The sequence below is a fragment of the Chiloscyllium plagiosum genome, chromosome 29, assembly GCF_004010195.1.
Source record: "Chiloscyllium plagiosum isolate BGI_BamShark_2017 chromosome 29, ASM401019v2, whole genome shotgun sequence".
Taxonomy (NCBI): Eukaryota; Metazoa; Chordata; class Chondrichthyes; order Orectolobiformes; family Hemiscylliidae; genus Chiloscyllium; species Chiloscyllium plagiosum.
The window spans coordinates 3,809,317-3,817,600 of record NC_057738.1 but is presented as its reverse complement, the minus strand read 5'-3'; positions in this window follow the sequence as shown (position 1 = coordinate 3,817,600).

Below are 8,284 nucleotides of genomic sequence, written 5' to 3'. Positions count from 1 at the left end.
TACAAACTGGCCTCTACCCAGAAATTTACCAAGAAAATTACTGTAAATGTACTCAGAAATAGGGCAAATCCTACCTGGCCAATTACCACTCCATCAGACATCAATAAAATGAAGGAAGGTGTTATCAATAGTGCTCTGAAGCAGCAGTTGCTTAGCAGCAACCTGCTCATTGACACTCAGTTTGGGTTGCACCTGTGCAGCTCAGTTGCTGTCCTTATTACAGTCTTGGTTCAAACATGAACAAAAGAACTGAGTTCCAGAGGTGAGATGAGAGTGACAGCCCTTGATATCAAGCCTGTATTTGACTGAGTGTGGCATTAAGGAGCCCTAACAAAACTGGAATCTATGGGAATTAGGGGGCAAACTCTCCACATGTAGAAAGATGGTCGTGGTATTTTGGTAAATGGATGTGGGACTAGCTAGGTAGCTCTTTTGGGAGCTGGTACAGACATGATGGGCTGAATAGCTGCCTCCTGCAGTGTAAAATTTTATGATTCAAGCTGGCAGTCAGTCATCTGAGCTCTAAGTCATCTTTTCAGGAATTCCTCAGGCTAGTGCCTTGGACCCAAACATCTTCAGTTGCTTCATCAACCACCTTCCCTCCATCATTATAAGGTCAGAGGTGGGGATATTTGCCAATGATTGCACAATGTTCACTATTCAAGACACCTTAGACCTTGAAGCAGTCCATGTTCAAATGCAACAAGACCCAGACAACATCCAAGCTTGGGCTGACAAGTGGCAAATAACATTTGTGCCACACAAATGCCAGGCAATGACCATCTTCAATTAGAGACAATCTAACCACTGTCCCTTGACATTCAATAACATTACCATCACTGAATCTCCCACTGTCTATACCCTGGGGGTTAGCATTGACCGGACACTTAACTGGACTTGCCAAATAACGACCACAAGAACGGAACAGAGGCTAAGAATACTTCAGCAAATAACTCACTTTCTAACTCCTGAAAGCCTGTCCACCATTTACAGGGCACAAGTCAAGAATATGATAGAATTCTTACGCTTGCCTAGAAGGGTGCAGCTCCACCTGCACTCGCTTGACATCATCCAGGACAAGAGACGAGTGAGGACTCTGGAGTGTCAGAATCAAAAAGCATAGTGCTGGAAAAGTACAGCAGGTCAAGCAGCATCTAAAGAGCAGGAGAGTCAATGTTTCGGGCATAAGCCCTTCATCGGGGGTGAAGGGGGCTGAGAGACAAATAGGAGAGTGGGAATGGGGGAAAGGTGACTGCAAAGGCGTTTGGTAGATGCAAGAGGGATTGATAGTGATAGGTTGGAGGGGAGAGTGGAATGGATAGGTGGGAAGGAGAATGGATAGATAGTTCAAGGGGGTGGTGCCAAGTTGGAGGGTTGGCTCTGGGATGTGGTGGGGGGAAGGGAGATAAGGAATGGTGAAGTCAACATTGATGCGGTATGGTTGGACGTCCCAAGGTGGAAGATGAGACATTCTTCCTCCAGTCATCGTGTGACTTGGATTTGGCAGTGGAGGAGGCCCAGGACTTTGATGTCTTTGGCAGAGTGGGAAGGGGGGGCTTGGGTTGGCACCATATCTACAAGCATGCACCCCCTCCACCACCAATGCTCAGTAGCAGTAGTGTACAATCTACAAGATGTACTCTAGAAATTCACAAAAGAGCCTTAGATTTACCAAACCCATGTCCACTTCTGTTTCGAAGGAGAAGGTCAGCAGATACATGGGAACACCACCCCCTGCAAGTTCCCCTTCAAGCCACTCACCATCCTGACTTAGAAGTATATCTCCATTTCTTGAATGTTACTAGGTCAAAATCCTGAATTTCCTCCTTAAGAGCATTGAGGGTCAACCTAAAGCACATAGACTATAGCAGTTTAAGAAGACAGCTCATCACCACTTTCTCAAGGGCAACTAGGCAACAGCAATAAATGCTGGCCCAGTCAGAAACATCGAAGTCCCACAAGTGAATAAAAAGATTTTACATTTATATTATTGTCTTTAATGCGGTTAAGCTGAGAGGAAGAGATTGCGGAGATAAGGACAAAGTTCCTGGAGGGATTGAAAACAAGGAAGAGAATTTCTAAATTACAGCATTGCAACATTGAATTCCAATGTAGATCAACAGAGTGATGAACGAAATTTAAAGGAAACAGAATTTTGGAAAAGCTAACGTTTAAAACAGGTGAAAGCTGAGAAAGTGGTCAAAAGAGTATTTGAAATATAAAGTCTTGCAATAATAAAGACAGCAGACATGTTTCAGCAGGGTGGAATCTGGTGTTGTTACAGAAATGGACATAGTCAGGCTTTGTGATGGAGTATATATGGATAGAGGAGCTCATTGTAGTGTCAAATAGTACACAAGGTTACAAATGGTACAATTTTAATTTATTAAAGGGACTGAAAATAATGACAGGCATAATCAGAAAATCAACTGAGATATTGCCTCTTTTATGTACAAGAACTCCTTCTATTGGAAAATGTCTATGACTTCTACATTATCTTCCATTTTTATTTGGGTTATTGATTTTCCAATGGTTTATGGTTATATTAGATTGATGGGAATATCTTATTACAAACATATTAGTAGCTGTTTTCTGCAGGTTGGTGAAATTTTTAACTGTCTGGCATGAAAATGATAATTTCAAAGATCCATTTTGCCTGAGAAGCATTTTGTGACACCTTGTTGTACAATTAAATGTGTCAGTATTGTGATTTCTAGCACAAATATTTAAATTTCAGTTAAACCATTGAGGGATCTGGGTAATGTTTGCTGATGGTGGAGAGAAAGAGAGATAATGTTTTGAGTACAATGTAATTCTTCTTTGGAACTCATTTTCAAAACATTAACTGTTAATTTCTCCTCAGATACTGCAAGGCCTGCTGAGTTTCTCCAGCACTTTCTATTTTTATTTCAGATTTCCATTATTGCAAGATCTTGCTTTTATTTCAGCCAAGTATTGAGTTTGACTTCATTCTCCTACTTGGCCAAACCTAGCTCCTGCCATTATTAAACTGCAAAAAAAAAAGTTCTTCCTTCACTGAAAATGCCAATTGCAGCTTTCATCTTCAGTTTGTTTCACTGGATACGAATTTAGCTAGTCAGGAATTCTGATGAAAGGTCATAGCCCGACTTTGTTCCTGTCTCCACAGATATGCCAGACCAGCTGAGTATTTCCAACATTTTCTGTTTATATTTCAGATTTGTAACAGTATTTTGCTTTTGTATAAAGAATTAGCATTTTTTTCACACTCTATAGGGAGAGGTTATGAAATTGAGATATATTATTTTATTTACTAGTGAGAGTAATGTTTATGATTCATTAACTTGTTTTGTTTTATAAAATCTGTTGCTTTCGAGTTTGAATCTGTCTTCTTGAGAGGAGAATCATATGATATGTTCCAGGTAATTGGGCCGGTTAAGAAGTTCTCCAGATTGTGATTTTTGCCAAATCCACATAAAGATGCTGAACCTGAGAAAATATCTAGGTTGAAATCCAAAACGTGGTCATTTGGTTTCTTCTGTACACTTTCAATATATCTGTAATACTTTGTACTCTGAGAAAAAAAAATTAATGTCTAACTTGCTTAGCCTTCAATAATTCACAATTTTCTCATATCTATCTTGTTACTTACACGAGTTTAACAGCTTCATCAATCTGCTTCAGAACTTGGCATGCTTCTGATTCTAACAATGGTAAGGTATCTAAGTTAGTGACTGAAGCTGCCAGAACATCAGCAAGAAATAATTCATTACTAGATTTATAAATGGACGTTGACTCAACTATGGTAAAAATAGATGACTTTTGCTTGGAGGATTGTTGAAAAGATAATGTGGACTACTGATCTAATAACTAAACCATGTCCAAGCTACAGCAGATCTGAGGAAGAATTAAACAAAAACACATGATTAAGCACAGTGCATAATCCTATACTTACAAGCGTGTGACTGAATCACTGAAATAATTCATGATGCTCGGGGTGAAACTGAAATATTGAGATTTGTGATAAAATATTTTAGAATAGCAGCCATGAAACACTGTTTGGGAAACAAGTCTTTTAATACTTCTTGATACTGAATAATAGGTATGTCGTTAATATTGAGTACAAATCAGTAATAGTAAAGTCAGTCACATTTCTAATGTTTCTAACACTGATTTTATTCTAAATAAAACCGGGAATGATTGGATGAAAGTACAGTTAACAAGATTGCACCTTTTCAGATACACTATCTTTGTTAAAGTGACCCCTCAATGGGGCAAGTCCCATTAGTGATCCTAATACATGTTTCATTGTATAATTCATTTTTATTTCACAAACCATATTGTTATCAGTAACAGTTTCAGTATGTTACAATATTATATTATGAAAGCCTACTCAGAAGAATTAGGAGTTGGCATAAGGTGTGGAGGCAACTTAGGAAGAGAGTTCTGAGAGTTCTGAGGGCCTGTGGCAGCAATGGCACTAAGACTTGAGCCTTTGGGGAGGGAGGCCCACTTACCTTACAGAGATAAGACAACCTTATGGAAATAAGACTTTTAGATTACAGATTACATTACAGTGTGGAAACAGGCCCTTCAGCCCATCAAGTCCACACCGCCCCGCCGAAGCGCAACCCACCCATACCCCTACATTTACCCCTTACCTAACTCTACAGGCAATTAAGCATGGCCAATTCACCTGACTTGCACATCTTTGGAGTGTGGGAGGAAACCGGAGCACCTGGAAGAAACCCACGCAGACACGGGGAGAACGTGCAAACTCCACACAGTCAGTCGCCTGAGGCGGGAATGGCACTAAGTTCTGAGGGCCTGTGGCAGCAATGGCACTAAGACTTGAGCCTTTGGGGAGGGAGGCCCACTTACCTTACAGAGATAAGACTACCTTATGGAAATAAGACTTTTAGATTACAGATTACATTACAGTGTGGAAACAGGCCCTTCGGCCCATCAAGTCCACACCGCCCCGCCGAAGCGCAACCCACCCATACCTCTACATTTACCGGCAGCAGTGCTAACCACTGTGCCAACGTGCTGCCCACTTTTAGATCTGGATGCTTCACACTTCCTTCTTGTCTCTTTACTTTTGTATTTCTGCTTTTTTTTCTTTAATTCTGGTTTTTATGTCTTAATTTTTTTCAATTCATTTTTTTTGTACCTCAGATGATGCCAGAGAATGGGAACTTTGTACACTTTTCACTGTGTTCCTGTACTTCTATACATGAATACATGTGACAATAAAATCTAATTCCATTGTAAAAAAATGGATTGGGATACTCTGTGATATTCAATACAAGTTATTGGTCTTCAGCGAAAAGTCATTGTTTGTTTTAACGGAATTGGAGCAGTGAATGCTAGCCTACTTGGCTGTCTATATCAGAGTGTTTTAGTCTGGAAATGATGCCAATCTCCATCAATGTTGGTAGCAGCCCTATCAGTTCTGTAGCAACAACCTCAGTGATTGACCCAACAATCAGGAATCTAATAATGATGTGACTGTGCTGAACTGCTCATTTTTAAAATGACTGGTGTTAATTAGGACTGTGCTTCAAAGGGCAGTACACGCACCATACAGTAGCAGAACACTTAAAGGTGTGCAAAAGTTGTCATTTTCTAGAGTAATTTTTAAATAGGGGGATGAATATACGGGCGGCACGGTGGCAACGGGTGGCTCAGTGGTTAGCACTGCTGTCTCACAGCGCCAGAGACCCGGGTTCAATTCCCGATTCAGGCGACTGACTGTGTGGAGTTTGCACATTCTCCCCGTGTCTGCGTGGGTTTCCTCCGGGTGCTCCGGTTTCCTCCCACAGTCCGAAAATGTGCAGGTTAGGTGAATTGGCGGTGCTCAATTGTCCGTAGTGTTAGGTGAAGGGGTAAATGTAGGGGAATATTCAGCGTGTCGGTGTGGACTTGTTGGGCCGAAGGGCCTGTTTCCACACTGTAAAGTAATCTAATTTAATCTAATATAACCAGAACTCAATTGTCCGTAGTGTTAGGTGAAGGGGTAAATGTAGGGGAATGGGTCTGGGTGGGTTACGCTTCAGCGTGTCGGTGTGGACTTGTTGGGCCGAAGGGCCTGTTTCCACACTGTAAAGTAATCTAATTTAATCTAATATAACCAGAAGACAAGTAAGCAACAGAAGAGTAGATTAATCCAATTTATCCCTTGACCAACAACATTTCTTCATTTATATGAGTGATCATCTCAATCTGAAATGCTAGCCCTGTTTTTTCTCCCTAGTTGCCCTTCCTTTGTAGTTCCAGTACTTTTTTTTTGTATTATTTTAGATTTCCAATATCGTGCAGTATTTTGCTTTACAAAGCAGATTAACTAGTCATTATCACCCTACTACTGGGAGCTTACTGTGTGCAAGTTAATTGCCCATTTCATCCATTGCTGTTAAACTTTGCTGTTAAAATGCAATTAGAGTAGTTTGGTGTTTGTTGGTCAGTGTCAGGTTTGCCAACGAAAATCCAATTTTTTTTGAAGACTAATGTTTTTTTAACCAATTTAAAAGTCAGAATGTGATTCGCTTTTTATTTTACAATTGCTGGCAATAAAAGCATTTTTTTACAGGTCAAATTATGCAATAGGCAGCTGGAAATTCAGCTAATAATTTTCCTCATTAATTTTGTTTTAGCTATACTTGAGCCCACTTCTGATATCTATAGCGTTAAATACAACTCCATTTTATCTCATCAAACTAGATTTTAATTGGTGTATAAATCTACCACTAGATTGAAGAAGTTGATTCAACAATATAAATAAAAGAGTCAACTCAGAAGTGTTGATTGTTGAAATCCAGAATGAAATATTGCCAGCATGAAAATAGCTCTGATTTGGCAGCCTTCGGTCTGATCCAGAGGGTTGCTGAACCAGATCTAGAATGCATGGTATCGGTTGGTGCTCCAATGTAGAACGAATGCTGTGATGTATTCACCCAGGTATTTCCTTCCATTTGAGATCTAAAATAAAGACTTTAATTTCAGTGCCGTGGAAGGCATTCAAGAAAACAAGAAAAGTAAGGAATTCTCCTTATGCTGTGACCAAGTTTCCTGTCATACAGTCATTGAGATGTACAGCATGGAAACAGACCTTTTGGTTCAACTTGTCCACACCGACCAGATATCCTAAGTTAATCTCGTCCCATTTGTCAGAATTTGGTGCATATCCCTCTAAACCCTTCCTATTCATATACCCATCGAGATGCCTTTTATGTGTTGTAATTGTACCAACCTCCACCACTTTCCTGAAGAAGGGCTTATGCCCGAAACGTCGATTCTCCTGCTCCTTGGATACTGCCTGACCTGCTGCGCTTTTCCAGCAACACATTTTTCAGCTCTGATCTCCAGCATCTGCTGTCCTCACTTTCTCTTAGTTGATTTCCACCACTTCCTCTGGCAGCTCATTCCATACATGCCCAATGAAGACCCAAAAAAATCAATGGTCACTAATTTCATTGTCATTGAGAGTTCTGGTTGTAGTACTTGTTCCATTTTGCCTATAAATTACCTTTTGAAATTTGTGATTTATGATATTAAGCACTTGCGCATTTTTTTGATTGGCAAGATACAATTAAATTTAAGCTGTCATTTATGAGCCATCCCTTCAACTTAAAAAGTTTAAAAAGTTCCACCAAGTGTGCTGTTGTCTGATAATTCAATTACCTGAAGTTTTTGTGTTTAGAGTGAAATAGGATGGATAATCTAGCATTTTATTGTCTGTTTTATACAATGCTTGAAGTGAAATGTGGAATGTGGTATTCACCAAAGATCCTCAGACAGCACCTTCCAAACCCACGACCACTTCCATCTAGAAGGACAAAGCAGCAGATACATGGGAACACCATCACCTACATATTCCCTTCCAGATCACTCATCATTCTGACTTGGAAATATATTGCTGTTCTTTCACTGTCACTGGGTCAAACTCCTAGAATTCCCATCTACAGCATATTAATAAAGCTCAAACAGCAACACCTCATTTCTGGACTTGGTCAAGTTTAGATCATGATGAATGCTTCCTTTTTTAAAAACTGATGTATTTCTGTTTCAGTCCTTCACTTTCCATTCTGATAACTACTGTCCAGCCACTCTCAACTCAACTGTATACATATTTTGCTTGTCTACCCATTACTGTGGAATGTTTTACCCATTTAAACCTTCCTCCCTCAATGCTACCATAGGCCTCCCTTCTTGTTTTTCCTGTTTAGAGACCCTCACAGCTGCACTTCCTCACCTTGCACAGCCCTTATCCCCACCTCCTCCAATTCTCCATTGCTTTCCCCCC